Here is a 19,256-nt window from a genome sequence, read left to right as displayed (position 1 = left end):
TAAATACACTGCCACATATCTGTGTGATCTGTGAGCATTAAATTGTCTCTACTTTAGGAGATAGAAGATGCTTCTTCACTCAGAGAGTGGTGGCAGAATGGAATGTTCTTCCAAATAAGATAATTGCGGCAGGGTCCCTTCTGTCATTTAAGAGAAGGTTGGATGTGTACATGGAGGTGAGGGGGTTGGAGGGACATTGGCGGAGAGCAAGAGGATTGAGCGAGTGGAGTTGTTCAAGTGAACCGCAGACTCGAAAGGCCGACATGGCCTGTTTCCGCTCTGTAAATGGTTATATGGTTTTGGTTTCAACCATTTGGTATCCCCAGTATTTAGCTTTTGTATAATGGTGGTAGGCCAGTATTGGTCTGACCTTTTATTGTGTTAAAGATGTTGTACTGTGTTCCATTTAATTTTGTTTGGCACAAATCAGAGCTTCACATTGGGAGGGTTTGATAATGTTGTTAGATGGATTCTGGCAGCCTACATTTACAGTGTTGAAGAGATCTGCATTGTTGTCAGCCAGCAGACAGAATATATTGATGAGTGAGCAGGTGGTTGTAACTTTGCCAAGGATACAATGACACACACAAACAAGAGCACTATGTGCCATAAAACAAGCCAACTAGCATGGATGGAGGTTCCTGATTTTTGACACATATTTAAAATGTCAGCCAGGAATTGCAATCTATTTGGGCACAAAATAATCGAGACTATTAGTGGCAAATGGCTCCAATTTATATCAGTAAAGTAGATTTTCTTCCTTTTGCATGGGGAAAGCAATGTTTCCAAGGTGCAGAGAAAGAGAATAAAAGCAGTACAATTTGTGACTTCAAATTCCTATCTCTGTTGCATGCTCACCCTTTAGCACGGCTGGTTTTCTGCCTGAAGCAGATGCACTTTAAGTTTGGTTTATACTTCAGTGGGAGGCAAAAGTTTCCAGCCTCCTGACTCAATTTCCTCTGCAATTCTCTTTGAGAAACCACACCTTGGACTTCTTCAAGAATCTCCACTGACCCCAATGCCCCTGAGCATAAAGCCCTGCAAAGGGGGGTAGAGGACACAACGCAGGATATCACAGATAAAACACTCTCCACCATTCAAGAACATCTACAGGGAACACAGCAGTCTGGGAGCAGCAGCAATCATCAAGGATCCACACCACCCAGCACACGCATGACTGCTTCCATCAGGAAAGAGGTATAGGTGCCACTAGACTCACACCACCAGGTTCAGGAACAGCTACTTCTCCCCCATCAGAATCCTCAACAACAAAACTCAATCAGTGACTAAGGTGAAGAAGTTGCTCTTCTACCGCTGAGTGCTCATCTTTCGGCTCCTGTACGTTTTATCCCGATGGTAGCAGAGTGAAGAGGGCATAGCCTGGGGGGATCTGGGTCCTTAATTTTGCAGTTTTTGATTTTTTTTTCCCTCTGTATTGCAGTTTGTTTACATTTCTTTCTTTATTTGCTTGAGTCAGATTTTTCTTTGTACTGCCAATAAGTGACAATTCTGCCTCGCCCACAGGATAAAGAATCTTAGAGTTGTATGTGATATTATGTATGTACTCTGACAATAAATCTAAAATTTGAAATCTGAATCTGACTGAAGAATAGGAAAAATATAGATCAGAGAAAACCCACATCTTTGATGTTTTTTTTAAAACCCCTTCCTTCTGCAGCTTTTTTCCAATGCTTTTTCTATCAGCAGATGCTTCTCATACAAAGGTATAGAAAAAGCTCTCCCTGCACCTCTTGAGAGTGCAAGCCTTCTTGATGAAGATATTGGTCTGGAATTTGGGTAGTAAATGATGTAGGGAAACCAATTTCCTCTGAGTGAACATAACACAAGGAGAAAATAAATTTGCTACTTTCACTTTGTTGGTTTGCTCTATATAATTTTTTAAAATTTACACATACAGCACAGTAACAGGCCATTTTGGCCCAGGATTCCATGCTGCCCAATTACCCCGCTTACCCTGCAACCCTGGTATGGTTCGAATGGTGGGAGGAAACCAGAGATTCTGGGGAAAACCGATGCAGACATGGGTAAAACTTACCACTCCTTACAGACAGCGTGAGATTCAAAGCCCGGTCCCGATTGCTGGCACTGTAATGGCATTATGCTAACCACTACACCAACCGTGCCACCCTGGCTGATGTATGTTGTGAAACCAGAGAAGGAAAATGGAGATCATCACAAACAAACGTTGGGACACTTGTATAATTTACCAGGGTTTGAGGGAGGTGACAGGTTTCAAAAGGAATGGATTCCAGCAGAGGGCCTGCAGTGTTGGGTTACCTGATGTTCCTGTGAGAATTGGTTAATTGATCATTCAGGAATCTGATGATGAGGTGAAGAAGCTGTTCTTGTACTGCTGAGTGCTCATCTTTAGGCTCCTGTACATTTTACCCCAAAGGTAGCAGAGTGAAGAGGGCATGGCCTGGGGGGGGGGAATCTGGGTCCTTGAAGATAGAGGCAGCTTTCTTTAGTCACTGCCTCATATAGATGTCCTCGATGGAGCAAATTCAAGTGCCTATGATGTCATAGGTCGAGTTAACAATCCTCTGATTTTTATTCTTGTCCTGAGCATTGGTCCCTCCATACCAGCCAGAGGCAGCCAGAATCCTCTCTATGCTATGCCTGTAGAAGTCTTTGAGACTCTTCAGTGACATTAATAGCTGCTGGTGAGCCACCTTCATGATTGCATCGACATGGGGGCTCCAGGACAGATCTGCGGAGATGTTGACACCCAGGAATTTTAAGCTCTTGACCCTCTCCACTACTGATCCCTTGATGAGGACTGGGTTGTGTTCTCCTGACTTCCTCCTGAAGTGCACAATGATCTCCTTGGTTTTGCTAACATTGAGGGCAAGGTTGCTGTTGTTACACCATTCAATGAGCTGATCTATCTCTCCCACTGTACGCTTCCTCATTGCCGTTTGTGATTCTGCTGACAACTGTGGTGTCATCGGCAAACTTGTAAATAGTATTGGAATTGTGCCTGGCCACACAGTCATGGGTGTGTAGTGAGTAGATCAGTGGGCTAAGCACTCATCCTGGAGATGCACTTGTTTGATAGTCAGTGAGGAGACATTGTTTCCAATTCATACTAACTGTGATTTTCCAATGAGGAAACCAAGGATCCAGTTGTAGAGGAAGGTGTAGATGTCCAGGGTTTGGTGCATCTTGACCAACACTGTTGAAGGCTGAATTGTAGTGTATGAAGAGCAACTATATGTATGAGTTACTGTTTTTGAGGTGATTCAGAGCTGAGTAGCTAGCCAGTGATATTTAACATTGAGAAGCTGGGAGACAGGGATCCTCTGTATATCTAAAATTAATTCAGTGATTGGGGAGAAAGACTCAATAGAGGATATAAGGCTGGCTGCATGATTAGATCACGGTCTGTACTTCATGTTGGATGATAATGGGAAGCCGACATTAGAAATAATCGAGACTGAGGATGATAAAATCAGAGATAATGATTTAGCTGTAAATTAACTGGCAAAATGTTACACTACTGCTGAGAAAAGGATGTTTGCAAAAGGCAGATGACTATAGATCTGTTAGCTGAATGTCTGTAGACTGAAAAATACTTGATTATCATTAAGGAAGAAATAGGGAAACATCTGGACAGAAGTTGTTCCCTCATCAGATGCAGAAAGTAGATGCAGTGTGGATTCAGGAAGGGCATGAAATATTTGAAAAGTTCATTGGAGTTCTTTGAGGGCGTATGGAATCAGAGTATAGAGGATAGTTTTATACTTGGATTTTCAGAAGGTGTTTGATAAGGTGCTACATAAAAGGCATCCATAAGATAAGAATTCATGGAGTTGGAGGTAATGTATGGATAAAGGATTGATTTATTAAGAAAAGACAAAGCTGCAATGAACAAGGTTTCTCTGGTTGTCAATCAGTGGTGAGTGGAGTGTCACAGGGATTAGTACTAGGTCCACCTCTGAGCACTGTATATATTGATGCTTTGGAAGAGAGTACTTGTGTAGTGTTCTTAAGTTTTGCGATGACATGTTGGCTGAAGGGGGGAGGGTTCTTTTTTTTCTATTTATATTTATATATATATATATATATTAAAAAATTTATTTATTTATTTATTTACTTATTTATATGTATAATATATCTTTATATATATATAACATATTTATAAATATATATGATATATTTATATATATATGATATATTTATATATATATATAATATATTTGTATATATATATAATATATTTGTGTATATATATATAATATATTTATATATATATATATAAAAGTTCATGTTTAATTGCTGTATATGTCATATATGATTTGTTTTTTGAACGAATAAATAAAGTTTTTTTAAAAATGTTTTGCGATGACACTAAATTGACTGGAAAAACAAATTGAGCAGAGATATGGAGAATCTGCAGAGCGCTATGGATAAATTAAGTGAGGGGGCACAGGTCTGGCAGATGGAGAACAATGTGGGTAAATGTGAAGTCATCCACTTTGGATGAAAAAAAATAGTAGATTACTAGTTCATTGGTGTAAGATTGCAGTCACATGTGCAGAATCAAAATAGTTGCTTTGCAGGAGTAACAGGTAATCAAAAAGGCAAATAGAAGTTGGCCTTCATTGCGAGAGGAATTGAATTTAAGAGCAGCAAGGCTCTGCTCTATCTGAACTGAGTACTGTTGAGTACATTCACTTTTGGTCTCTCTGTTCAAAAAGAATATACTGGTTTTGGAGGTGGTGAAGAAGAGGTTCATGAGGTTAATTAAAGAGATGACCGAGTTGGCCTATAAGGAAAGATTGAATCACTTGTGACTATACTTGCTGGAATTCAGAAGAATGGGGCGGGGGGGGGGGGGGGGCGGGAACATATAAATTTATGAAAGATATAAATAAGGTAGAGGGACATAAGTTGTTTCCACTGGCAGGTGAAGGGATATGTTCTCAAAAGTTGGTGGAGTAGATTTAAGATAAAGATGGGGAGGAATTGCTTTCCTCAAGGAACAGGGAAGAAGTAGATGCTGCCTCATTAAATATAGCATATATAAGATAGAATTAGAATGATTTTTGCACAGAAGGGGAATTAAGAGTAATGGGGAAAAGGCAGGTATGATAGGTGAACTTGTGTCCACAACCAGGTCCATCATGATCTTGTTGAATTGTGTAACATGTTTATCAGGCCAAATGGGCTTAACTTCTCCTATTTGTTATCTTCTTTTGTCATGTAACTGAGGAGGGCAAAAGTAGGCAGTGATGGAGCTTTTGGTATTGTCTGGTTAAATATTTCACCAAACACCACAACAACCAAAAAAAAAAGTTTTTTTTTTAAACCTTGTTCCAGGATGATTTCAATAATCGTTGTACTGAAAGAATAGGTGAAAACAAATCACTGAACACAATGATGGAACAGAAGAACAGAACGCATTTACTTTTCCTCAAAGTTAAGGGATCCAAAAGATCCATAGCTTCAAATGGCTAATAACATGAGGTATGATCCCAGATTCATCCCAGGTATACATACCTTAGTCAATCTCTACTCCCCCCTTCCCCCTCACCACTGTACCACCACCCTTCAATAGAGTTGCCATCACTTGTTGTATGTTTGGAGTACAACATGTGCGAAAGAAGAAAGTCTGCAGTTTCTATGAATGCAGTAAATACACAAAAGTACAAGAGAAACTGAACAGGTCCCATAGAGATCGCAGGAGGGGAAGATATTTAACCAATGTTTTGGGCTTGAGCCTTTCATCAAGATATGAGGGGAATCATATATGGAGGAGTGTAGAAGAGGAGCAGAGGCCATGAGACATGGATAGGAGGGCAAGAGAGAAAAGCTCAGAACTGATCAGAGAGGAGGTAGCTATATGAATGAGGTGGAGCAAAGGAGACAGATGGATAGGGAAAGAAAGAGAGGCAAGGGGCTGGATCTAGAGAAAAGGAGACATAGAGATAAAGACTGAAAGAGATGGGGGTGGGGGGGAGGGAATCCTAACAGAAAGTCGAGAAGATGATGTTAATGCCATCTGGTTGGAGCATGCCCAGAGGGAATATGAGGTGTTATTTCTCCAATTTGTGGGTGGTCTTAGTTGGGCAGTGCATGTGACCATGGACAGACATGGCATAGGAATGGGATGGGGAATTGAAATGAGTTGCCACTACAAGAACCCTGCTATTACAGCAGACAGAGCAAAGTTGCTCAGCGAAATAATCTCCCAGTCTTCGATGAGGAGAAGGCCACAACAGGAGCAAATAAATGCAGTAGATGACTTCTGCAGATTCACAAGTGAAGACTTGCTTCAATTGAAAGGTCTGTTTGCGGCCTGAATAATGGTGAGGGAGGAGGTAAGGGTACAAGTACAGCATTTTGTTAGAAAAATGGTGCTGCCAGAGCCACTGTAACAGCAGTGCTGTTGCTGATATGGACGCGTGGGGAGCAAGGAGCAGAGGGTCCACCCGCCCAGTCAACTGCCATTAGCTTCACATAGGCTTTGAATGCTCTGTTAAAGGAACCAACAGTAGTTTTATTTAAAATTATGTGCTCAAGATGGCGGCGCTTCTGATAGGCAGCAACCACAAGGGGTTGCAGACTCCAGGAGAGCAGAGGACTGGTGCAGGGTACCAGAAAACAGGGAGAGTATCCCGTGTCTGAGAAGGAGAAGCAGAGAGTTGACTTATGGGATGGTGAACACAGCAGCAGATCAGTGATGGGGCTCTGCAGCTGAAAGACAAGCCACTGGCGACTCAAGGTGAGGAACCCATGGAGACTGCTGGAATCTGCTGTTGGGGGACTCGCACCTAGCTGTGGACTGCTGGAGAATGGCTTGAAACTGGCTGAAGGGGTACCATGTATCGGAACCGGGATGCAAGGAGGTGCAAAAGGTGCTGAATGTTTCCTGACCGTACTGAATGTTCAGATCTGGTGCTCTGATGCCAATGGTTTGGACTGGATTCTGTGTGGCTGTGGAAGCTGCAAAAGCATTTGAGGTGAATCTATGGGCACTCATTGACTCTTGGTGGACTCTCTTTTGCTTCTCTTTCTCTGACTGTAAGCGGTGTTAGGCAATTTTTGCCAATGGCGAATCTGGTTGCCTTGCAGCAGGTAAAAAGTAATTTCATGTAATAAGACACTGTTTCATTACAATGGCAATAACTTGAATCTTGAACCTTTTCTGCAGCCATAGTGTGAGGTAACAAGAATGTGACGGGATGGAAGGAATGAGTGGATGAGGGAGTCTCAAAGTGAGCACTCCCTCCATTGGAAAGGGAGATGCATCTGATGGGGGGGATTATGCTGTTGATGGTGGTGGAAGATGATATTTTGGATGTTGAAGTTGGTGGGGTGGCAGGTGAAGGTAACACGAATCCTGTCTTTGTTTCCTTTGGGGCTTAAGGAGCCAAGGCAGATGTGCAAGAAAAAGAGGACATGCAGGTGAAGCCAAGCTAATGGTAGTGAAGGGGAAGCCACAATTTATTTTGAAAACTGAGGACATCTCAGATGAAAGATCTTGTCCTGGGAGCAGATGCAACAGAGACAGTGAAGTTGTGAGAATTCTTACAGGAGACAGGGTGTCAAGAGGATGGATACAGAGAATTTGAGGAAAGGGAGAATGTTTCTGGACATGAATTAAGTGAAATTTGATGTTGGGGTAGAAGTTGGCAGCAAAGTAGATGAAGTTGGTGAGCTCATCATGTATGCATGAGGCTGCACCAAAAGTAGATGTCCATGGAGTGGAAGAAAAGTTAAGGAGTCTTCAATGTGTAGGCTTGTAGCATGGGTTATTCCACACAGCCAACAAAAAGGCAGGACTAGCTGGGACCCTTGTGGTACTCATGGCTACCTCCTTGATTTGAATAAAGTAGGATGGGTCAAAGGAGAAATTATTTAGGATGAGGACAAGTTCTGCCAGCCAGAGGATGATGGTGGTTCAGGGGAACTGGTTGGGTTTGTTGTTTGTTTGTGGGCTGCCTGCATGTTTGTGGGCTTTGTAGAGCAATCCATGTTGCAAGCCTACATGGGCAAGGCCCCTCAGCACTTCTTTTGCTGTATTGATGACTACATCAGGGCTGCTTCATGCACCCATGATGAGCTTGTCAACTTCATTAATTTTTCTGGTAACTTCCATCCCAATCTTAAATTCACCTGTTCCATCTCTGAAAACATTCTCCCTTTTCTTGATCTCTTGGTCTCCATCTTTGGAGACCAGATTTCTACAGACATATTTTAAAAATCTTGTCTGCATTGAAGAGAATGAGTGAAGACTTGATAATATCAGTGTTGGGGATCTCCCAATAGCTAACCATTTCAATGCCCACTCATATGCTCACATGTCTGTCCATGACTTCGTGTAATATCCCTCCAAGACCACCCATAAATTGGAGCAACAACACTTGATTTTTCATCTGGGGACTCTCCAACCAGATGGCATTAACATCGACCTCTCTGGTGTCTGCTGGCCTATTCTCTGTTCTCCCTCCCTTCCCTTTCCCTTTGTCTTCTTTCCTCTAGTTCTCTACCCCCTTCCCTCCCATTCACAGAGCCATCCCTCCTCCCTCTGCTTGCTGCTGTGCCCTCCCTCCCTTATCCATCTATTACCTCCTGCCTTTGGGACTGTGCTCCCCCTGGCCCATGCCCCCTGCCATTTTGTTCAGGTGCCTGCCAACATTTTTCCTACCTTAATGAAGGGCTTAAGTCCAAAACATTGGGTATGTATCTTTGCTACCTAAAGTATATAGTTTGACCAGCTGAGTTTCTCCAGCATTGTGTTTTGACTTCAATCACGGTGGCTGCCAACTTCGTGTTTTACCTGAATCTGTTGCTTCTCAACTTGTCATGCACTAGATGTTGCCATGGTATCTGGCATCATAATACACATGCTTAAACTGTATGCAGTTTATGTTAATTGATTCCCCATTAGATTAGATATTCTGCAGATAGTATCCACAAAGAGACAATGTAAGACCAGTACCAACAAAGGAGGATGCCTTGGTAATGCTCAGGAAACAATGGCTCTGCAGGGCTGTTAGTTACTGAAGTGGAGAATGCCTTGAGGCCATACTTCTAAAATTGTTTCTGAAAGTCATTGTCACCCTGACATTTTATCACTGAAGCATGCCAACAAGATGGAACTTGGGGGCTTCAGGTCATTAGCACAACTACATTTATTCATCTTTGAGATGAGCTTGCTATTATTGTCCCTGAAGAATTGCAAACTTATCTGCACAAGGCCCTTTCAGGTGGACCAAACACCCTTGTGTAAAGGTGAAGATTATACCCCCTCATGGCTAAATACTTAACTACCTGAATGCACTGAGAGTACTTCCAAGGTGCCGATGCCAATCCTCCTCAGGGAGGGATAATCAGTGGAGTACTGTGCTATGCCAACTCACCTGAATGTACAGCTGTGCTAAGTGGCTGTTTAAGGGTGGGCTAATGACTCCATCAGCCCATGAACCAACTCCCTGACAGCCCTCCCACCCCATGACTTGATGGCCCCCACCCCACTGGGAGGGGAGGTTGGCAGGGGTCGTCGAGGCAAGGGTCGCCGTTGGGCAGGGGTGGTCTGTGGGGGCTGTTGGGGCAGGGGAGGTCTGCGGGGGAGAGGCGGCCATCAAGGCAGAGGAGGTCTGTTGGGGAGAGGTGGACATCGAGGCAGGGGAGGACTGCGGGGGCTGTCGGGACAGGGACGGCCAGCAGAGGACACCAGGGGGCAGCTGGTGCAGGCTGTGACAACCCGGCTAGCCACTCTGGCACCTCACTGGGCATTTCAGTCTTCGGGGCTACTCTCTGCGGCTCAAAATGTGGCATAGCAATGGCTTTCTTCCTTACCCATAATCGCCCATGCAGCTGGAACTGTTCTGGGAAACAGAGTGGTTCCACCCATGTGCGAGATAATGGGTAGGGAAGATAGCCATTACTATGCCTCATATTTATGGTGGGTGGCGCTGCAGCACCAGTCTTCCTGCCTCTATCAGATCTGGAGGGTGCTACAAGGCACCTCTGGATATGAATGGGACGCTGCCTTAAAGGTGAGTTCATAGTTTTCAATCTGCTCCTGTCACCGGCCTCAAGGCGGAGGGTTCACCTGAAATGGCCTACAAACTTATTGCTTACCAATTGAAAATCAGTCTCTCAGCATTCAAGCATTTCACATCATGGCTGGCAAATCAGCTGATGCCAAAGTCAAGGAGTTACTGTCCATAAGGGGTGATCCTGATGTGGGCAAGCATTTTTCACGGACTGTGAAAAAGGTCAAAGGTATGAACTGATAGTGATCAGGCTACAGGAAGCAGGATATGCAAAACAAAGGTCCAGGTAATTAATAAACTTAAAAACCTGTGCAATATGTTCTTGCAGTCAATCACCATAATCGTAGGTCCAGCAAAGGGTGAATGGAATGGCCTTACTTGCAAATGGCCTATCAGATTTGGCAAGTCAGCCAATCTGCAACCCCTCTGCTTTCAAATTTGGACTTTTTTTTTCCCCGTAGAAAGGCCCGTGTGTTCTATTTATCTTCCACATTCTTTGGCTTGGCTTCGCGGACGAAGATTTATGGAGAGGGTAAAAAGTCCACGTCAGCTGCAGGCTCGTTTGTGGCTGACAAGTCCGATGCGGGACAGGCAGACACGATTGCAGCGGTTGCAGGGGAAAATTGGTTGGTTGGGGTTGGGTGTTGGGTTTTTCCTCCTTTGCCTTTTGTCAGTGAGGTGGGCTCTGCGGTCTTTTTCAAAGGAGGTTGCTGCCCGCCAAACTGTGAGGCGCCAAGATGCACGGTTTGAGGCGTTATCAGCCCACTGGCAGTGGTCAATGTGGCAGGCACCAAGAGATTTCTTTAGGCAGTCCTTGTACCTTTTCTTTGGTGCACCTCTGTCACGGTGGCCAGTGGAGAGCTCGCCATATAACACGATCTTGGGAAGGCGATGGTCCTCCATTCTGGAGACGTGACCCATCCAGCGCAGCTGGATCTTCAGCAGCGTGGACTCGATGCTGTCGACCTCTGCCATCTCGAGTACTTCGACGTTAGGGATGTAAGCGCTCCAATGGATGTTGAGGATGGAGCGGAGACAACGCTGGTGGAAGTGTTCTAGGAGCCGTAGGTGGTGCCGGTAGAGGACCCATGATTCGGAGCCGAACAGGAGTGTGGGTATGACAACGGCTCTGTATACGCTTATCTTTATGAGGTTTTTCAGTTGGTTGTTTTTCCAGACTCTTTTGTGTAGTCTTCCAATGAGATAGACAACAGACTCGCCAAGGCAAATAGCGCCTATCTTCCACATTACTCTGGTTACAAATAGGCATTTAAAAAAAGCACACAATAGCCATCCGTCTACATCTGCGACCAGACATCTCAGCCTACCTATCCTTTTCCTCCTCTTCCAAACATCTTGTTGTGTGGTTCGTGAATATGCAGTCTTGTTCCTCCAGTGTTTGCAACATGCCATTGATAACTATGTTTAAGCTACATGCCTGCCTCGTAATTGAGGCACAGAGATGCAGGGCCAACATCCATAAGTCCATCCCATTCTCCATTACAACTGAGCGATTCAACTTCTGATGGCGCTTCCTGTCAGTGCGTAATGCATCACTCGTGAAAATATCTGGTTGCCGATTTTCCAGGTAAGTAAGGTTGCGGTGGGAAAAATCCAGTAGGTGCAACCTTCCTAGAAACTTCACCTGGGTCCCTGGAGGGTCACGTACATTCGGCGATGTGAAAAAACCTACAGTGTCTGAGAGACTAATATGCATTTTATGCACTACTGCACAAGTTGCGGCAATGAACAAGATGTGCCTGCTTCCTCACTTTTGACTGATGATTATGTATATTGGCGATGTTTCATGGTGGTGTAAAGGTTGGGATCATAAATTAATGCATGATTGTTGATGTTTGGACACATTAGACTCTGCCTCAGTTGAGACACTATCATTTCATTTCTTCAAGCAGTAATAATGGCAGCAGAGTAGCTTGTGCTTTTCAATCATGTGATGTACAGGAATTTCTGCAGTAATATTAACGAGTTTCCTTTAAATTCTAAATAGATTCCAAAATGCAGCTACTTCACTAGAAAATGAAAATGGGTTGGCAGGGGATATGCTACCTCTACTTTGAGTAATGAGATAACTTTTTTGATAAAAAATCTAACATTACCAGTCATTATTCACCATCCTCTAATGAACACCATTCTGTTTAGGAATCAATTGATTACTTCATATTTGCAGTGCAAAAAGAGACCATATAGCCCAATAGCTATGTTTATGAATTATTGAAGCCTCAATCTATATTATTTCATCAGGTCTCACTGATTACTATTGAAACAAACTATTTATTATGGGTGTATGATTTGATTTGTCCCTTTGAAAGCTTGAAATTCCGCCATGTTAGCTATACTTTCATAAAATATGCATGCATTAGTGTACAACAAATACACATAAAGAATGCACAGAGAGATTAATTTTCTTTGAACAGTATAGAGCAGTAGTTCTCAACCTTTTTCTTTCCGCTCACATACCACTTTAAGTAATCCCTACGCCATCAGTGCTCTGTGATTAGTTAGGGATCGCTTAACGAGATATGTGAGTGGGAAGGGAAGGTTGAGAATCACTGCTCTGGATCCAATAGTTACTGAAATATTTTGCTTGAGAAAAATGATCATGGGGGGGTGTGGCAAGATGGCGTAGAAAGAAGATGTGTAGTTCCACCTTCCTCCAGTTGGACTTATTAATACCTGGATTTAAAAGTTGTGAAAGTGGTTAAAAATAGTTTTTATAGACTTCTGAACAGTGGAGATTCAAAGTGACTACAAATATGAAGAAATCCAAGAGACAGTTACAAAAGAAATTACCTTATAAAAGTGTTGAAGAATTGAGGCCTACCTATCAAGCTGAAGACATGGAGTCATCTGTAGGAGCTCCCAAGCCTCAATGTATTCCAGGACAGCTGAATATAACCCCGGTGCCAATCTCACAATCACAAGAAGGCCCCGGTTCTGTTTTGGGTTCGTCCTGCTCTGATTCACGTGCTCGTGAAGTCGAAGTCGGATGCACAGGCGGTTCGGCCGAGCCGGGACAGTCACATGAGCCTGCTGTACTGCCTGCTGGTATACAGGCGTGCAGTGCAGTGTTGGAAGACACGCCTGCAAGGTTGGCGATGCTCCCAGGCATGCACGGTGCGTAGCATGTTCGGGAGCTTCTGTACAAAGTGTGGGCTGTGGGGGAACATGGACAGCAGCGGGCAGACGAGGTCAGCATGTTGTTGATGGGAGTGCAGACCCGCTGCCACACTGGACGAGTGGCAAGCATGGCGGAAGAAGAGGAAAGCCCTGTTGTGTTGGAATTAAGGCAGGGCGAGTCTATGGAGTCTGGGATTAAGGAAGGTAGTCCTCAAGATGGAATAATGGAACCTGGACTGGATTCTGTATTTATGATTTTAGAAGGGATTGCACACCAGATGGAAAATATGTCAGTACAGATGTCTACACATTTAAATCAGGGATTTATGAAAATTAAAATTAAAATGAATAATATCTGTGAAGAAATTACTTCTGTGAAGAAAGATATGAATGTGGTTAAAAGTGATGTTAATAGATGCATAAAGGCAGTGGATACTGTACAGGATCATTTCAAAAAAAATTGAAGAAGCCTTTTATGAATGTAAAGATCAAGTGGAACGAAACAGAGAAAAAGTGGAAGATTCTTTTGTGGATTGGGGGATTCAGAAGAAGGAATTGTTAAAGAAGATTGATTCTTTAGAAAATCAAGGTCGAAGGAAAAATGTAAAAATAGTAGGTCTTCCAGAAGACATTGAATGCTCGGATCCGGTAAAATTTTTAAGAAGTAGATTCCCGATATGTTTGATAGTGATTTATTTTCCAGATGGTCTGGAATTAGATCGAGCACAAAAGGCGTTGAGGAAAAAAGAAAAATTGTCATTGGCCCATTTCCTTTGGAGTTTTGAAACGGTGCACATAACGAGTCAATTAGGTACGATTAAAACAGTGGTTTTCAAACTTTTTCCTTCTACCCACATACCACCTTAAGCAATCCCTTACTAATTGAATTTACATCATTGCATTTATGTAGACAAACAATTGTATCAATGATTAAGAGAAAGACTTATATTTGTATAGTTTATTTTCAAAGTACTGTACAGCCAATGGATTATGTTTGTAGTGTAATCACTGTGGAAATGTATAAAATTGAGAAGGCTTAATTCTAGGCATACATTTTTATTTGCTTTATTTTGGCCTCTATCTGAGCTTTCTTTAATCTTCCAGAGGTCATTTTTTTTTGCATTGTTATTATGTGACCAATCCTGATCCTAAAAATTTAAATAAGAATGTTTTGATTTTGCTAGGATTCTGAAGGTTTATGTACTAATTAGCAAGATTGATGAAAACTGATTATTATAGGTGACCTCTGAGCAGATGTGTTATCAACTACATGGTTTCATACCCTTTCTTATGCTGAAAGGCCATTAAGATAGCAGATGGGCAGCTGATCTGATGAAGAACAGGATCGAATGAAATCCATAGGAATTAATACTCAGTTAAGAAAAAGCCTCAGCTTCTAAAATATATTTAAAAAAATCTCTTAATTGATTTTGTTTGATTATTGTATAAATTCCTGCAGCTCTACAATATTCCGAAAGTATCACCACTACAAAAAGTCTGTCTGGGTACTAATTGCTTCACAATTCCTGGGTCATGTTGTCAACTGCCAAAGTTCCAAAGCTCTGAAATTCTTCACCCAAACATCTTCTGCTAATCTGTTTCCTATATGCTGCTTCGCCAACTCTATGATCAAAATGAGTACCCGCTTGTAATCAAATTCCATTCATTAACCTTTGGCTGAATCTCCTTGGGAGTAAACAATATTAAAATATTGCATATGTTGACATTTTTGATGATGTTGATTCCATCACATCATTGTATCAATCGTGTGTCTGGTCCCTATCAGTCTAGTGGTGAAGATAATTTTAATTTCCAATCAGATAGTTTTGTTTGGTTGAATGCTACAGATATATATTTCTGAACCAATAATCTGATGAGAGATGAACTGAGATTAATCTCCATATAATAAAACTCTCGAGATGCTATAGCAGCTATGTGAAAAACCTACATTATTTCAATGGTTATAAAGAATGTTTATCGTTAGATGTCCCCAAAATGTCAATATTGCACCAGAGTAGCTCACTGATTCTCTGGCGAAAACTAGATTTTTTTTTTAATTATCATTCCTGGCTGCCTCCACACCAGCCTAGGCTCTATTGATTCTGGATATTGGCACTTTGGGAAGTTTGGTGGGTTCACAGAGAGATGTGTCAGGACACAAGGGTTACAATCACACATAACTTGAATTAATATACAGGGGACAAACAAGGGAGAATGTTAAACGGTACTCAATTACTATTTCACTTAAGCAACGATATAGACATTAACCTCGGCCCAAGTTTTAACTCTGACAATAATGAGCCTATATTTGACACGCTCACACACTTGACTACACACACTGCAAACAACAACTTCTACACACACTTGGTTTCCCGTACCAACAGGGGTGTGACTCTCTGCAACTATTTATCGCAATACCATGGCTCAGCTTCAGTGTAGTGCACACCTTACCTGTGACAGTTCCAGTGATGCCCACAGTAGCGACCTGACATGGAGCAATGTCTGTGATTTTGGCCATGAGGCAGGGAGAAAAAAATGTGCTGTGTGTTGGTATTATATACAGTGCTAATCTGTGCTTCTAGCCAATAATGACCCAAAATGCATTAAATGAGCCAACTGCAACGTGTGCACTAATGGGTGACTGGAGACCAACCTTGATTGACAGATGATGTGACTTCCCAATAAGCTTCAGACAGTGATTGTATGTGACTACCCATAATACACACATTCCAGACAGGCAAGGAAGCCATATTTCCTCCACATTTATTCACAACACAGAAACTTATATAGGCATTTCTTCAAAGTCAGTCAATGACTCCTGACTGAAACCTTGCTTGATTCCTTCATTTAGATGTCAAGAATTACTCAGAATTGTAAGAGAAAATGACCATCCTGATGATCCTAGACATCTAAATGAGGACTTCATCATGCATTAAAAAAATACAGTAGAACTGTGTTGGGACGCAATAGATGGGGTCCAAGATTTCATACTGCGTTATAGCAGAGTTGCAGAACAGATGCATATATGTCAGAGTGCGGGGCTGCGGGCGTAGGATGTCTGGGCTGAAGCTGCCCGCACAGGATTTCAGGGCTGGGGTGGCAGGTGCGGGACTATGGGGCTGTGGCGGCTGGCGTGGGACTTGAGGGCAGGGGTGGCCAGTGCGGAATGATAGGGTCAGGGTGGCCAGCATGGGACGTTGGGGCAAGGGTGGCTCCCACACAGGCAGCCCCTGCCCCATAGTCCTGTGCCGGCTGCCCCTGCCCTGTAGTCCCGCACCAGCTCCCCCTGCCCCGTAGTCCCGAGCCAGCCACCCTTGCCCCATAGTCCTGTGCCATCCACCTCAGCCCCATCGTCTCGTGCCATCCACCCCAGCCCCAATATCCACGCACGCCGCCCCTGCCCCATAGTCCTGCGCCGGCAGCCCCTGCCCTGACATCCCACGCCGGCAGCCCCTGCCCTGACATCCCATGCCAGCCGCCCCTGCCCTGACATCTCATGCCGGAAGCCCCTGCCCCATAGTTCTGTGCCAGCTGCCCCTGCCCTGTAGTCCCGCACCGGCTCCCCCTGCCCCGCAGTCCCGAGCCAGCCACCCTTGCCCCATCGTCCTGTGCCATCCACCTCAGCCCCAATGTCCCACGCACGCTGCCCCTGACCCGTAGTCCTGCGCCAGCAGCCCCTGCCCTGACATCCCACGCCGGCAGCCCCTGCCCTGACATCCCACGCTGGCAGCCCCTGCCCTGACATCCCACGCCGGCAGCCCCTGCCCTGACATCCCACACCGGCAGCCCCAGCCCTGACATCCCACGCCGGCAGCCCTAACCCCATAGTCTCGTGCCAGCTGCCCCTGCCCCGTAGTCCCATGCCAGCTGCCCCTGCCCCATAGTCCCGCACCGGCCATCCCTGCCCCGTAGTCCTATTGCAGCTGCCCCTGCCCTGTAGTCCCGTGCTGGCTGCCCCTGCCCCATCGTCCTGAGCTAGCTGCCCTTGCCCCATCGTCCCGCGCCGGCCGCCCCAGCCCCGATGTCCCGCGCCGGCTGCCCCAGCCCCGATGTCCCGCTCCGGCCGCCCCAGCCCCGATGTCCCGCTCCGGCTGCCCCAGCCCCGATGTCCCGCTCCGGCCGCCCCAGCCCCGATGTCCTGCGCTGGCCGCCCCAGCCCCGATGTCCCGCGCCGGGCAGCGGGGAGGGGGCTGTCAGGTGCAGGGAATTTGGTCGCCGTCTGATTATCATCAGTTTGGGGTACTTAGATACCCACGCTATAAACGATTCAGCAAATTAATGAATTTTGTTCTAATGAGGTTTCACTGTTCTTGAAATAACAAAACATGGTCTACCTGCAAGTATTTTTTAAACCTTAAATCTGAAAATTTGAAAGAGGAACTCTGAAATGTGGACTGAGTTTTGGGCTGGAGCCTTTCAAGATGCATAATCAATGTTTTGGGCTTGAGCCCTTTAGATGAAGGCTTCAAGCCTGAAACATTGGTTATGTATCGTTACCTTTGCTATTTAAAGTACACTTACCTGCTGAGTTTCTCCTGCATTGTGTTTTTACTTGAGAGGTTAAGGGTTGGCTATATGAATACCTCATACTTACAGGAGGAAATGATGGCAGAGAAAGCAACCAACATCAATACTGGAAGCTGACTGGTGATCTAAAGAAAACTGATGCAGTTGTTCAAGAGAGAGATTAACAAGCAAGAGTGGAAAATAATTTGAGGAGAACTTGAGAAAGAGTGTGTGGCTTATAAACTGAGCCTGGTGAAGCCTTTATGGATATGAGCAATTTGGAAATGTCTTGAATGAATGTTATTGACAGGACAAAGTTTGAACTCTATGTCCGTGAACCAGTAAAATAGTAAATGCAGTGGAGGATTCTTTAGCCATGACAGAAGAAAGAAATGACCCAATAGATCATTCAATTGAGAAAATATCTAGCAAAGTGTAGGCATTTTATTGATTGCAGTCTCGTCAGTGAATGCTAATTTGAATATTTGGCAATGTTGGAGAGATTGCATGACATCATATCAAATCCAATGCATCTATTAAAGTAAGGTATGAGTGCCTAGTTTTAGTGGTTTACTGCTGGAAGGGATTGAAGATGTTGGCTCTCTTTAATGATCCATTGACCGAAATCTCCATGATCATACATCTTTTCTGTTATTACATTCTTTGGTGATACAGTGAAGGTGAAGAATTTAATTCCACTATGTTTCTTAGTACTTTCCTATTTGGCTCTAAATGCCAGATAAGATTGGACATGTATTTATTGATTGAATATCATTTTCCAAACAAATGTCTAGAATCACTCCTGTTGCAAATTATTGTTCCAATACCTCATTCTGTCTTTTAAAATCAAACCTGCCAAAAATTCTATCTAGTTTTGCTAATCTAGGAGAGGTAGATCACACTAAGATGTCATCTGCTCTGATGGCTACCCCACAGATATATAGTAGGATCTCACCCAAAATACTTGCGGACAATGTTAAAGTTATGGTTCTGTGATTTGATGTGTTAAAAGTTTCTCGATGAGCAATGCTATTTAGTTTACTCGTACTTAATGATTGTGTTGAGTATCAGAAGTGACATCGGATTTCAACATCTTCACCATGGAAATACTCTGTCATTGGTTTTAATCAAGTCTGTGTTTTAAAAACACCGGTGTTCAGAACTCATTTTGCTCTGAAAGCAAAAAAAAACTAATATCTGTCAAGGACTCTGCATTTAAAAAAAAAGAGATTTGAGAAGAATTAAAATGTATGTACCTCTGCAACCATTTCAGGACAAGATCTCTAAGTATCTGTCCTGGAGCCTCCACGTTGATGCAATCACAAAGAAGGCTCAGCAGTGGCTATACTTTGTGAGGTGCCTGAGGAGATTTGGTATGTCACCGTAGACTCTCAAAAACTTCTACAGAGGAGAGGATTCTGGCTGGTTCCATCACAGTCTGGTATGGAGGTGCCAAATCTCAGGAGAAAAAAAAGACTCCAGAGGGTTTTTCACCCAGTCTGTGACATCACAAGCACCAGACTTCACTCCATCAAGGGTATCTACATGAGTTGGTGTCTTTAAAAAAAAACTCTCTATCCTCAA

At 43.7% G+C, this 19,256-nt stretch overlaps 1 long non-coding RNA gene across 2 annotated transcripts in view; it reads left to right on the top strand.

Annotated features, from left to right (window-relative positions):
- Window positions 1-19,256, top strand: part of LOC138749309 (uncharacterized) — a 120,786-nt gene that overhangs the window by 98,712 nt on the left and 2,818 nt on the right. The window contains exon 3 of one of the 2 annotated variants that reach the window (XR_011348559.1): window positions 17,763-18,156. The exons of the other annotated variant lie outside the window; for it this stretch is intronic. This is a non-coding gene — a long non-coding RNA (uncharacterized lncRNA). Of the gene's footprint in view, window positions 1-17,762; window positions 18,157-19,256 lie in introns of those variants that run through there. 2 annotated transcript variants of the gene reach the window in all.

This window comes from Narcine bancroftii, chromosome 1, assembly GCF_036971445.1.
Source record: "Narcine bancroftii isolate sNarBan1 chromosome 1, sNarBan1.hap1, whole genome shotgun sequence".
Classification (NCBI taxonomy): domain Eukaryota; kingdom Metazoa; phylum Chordata; class Chondrichthyes; order Torpediniformes; family Narcinidae; genus Narcine; species Narcine bancroftii.
The sequence above is the reverse complement of the archived record's forward strand: the minus strand, read 5'-3'. Positions and strand labels throughout refer to the sequence as shown.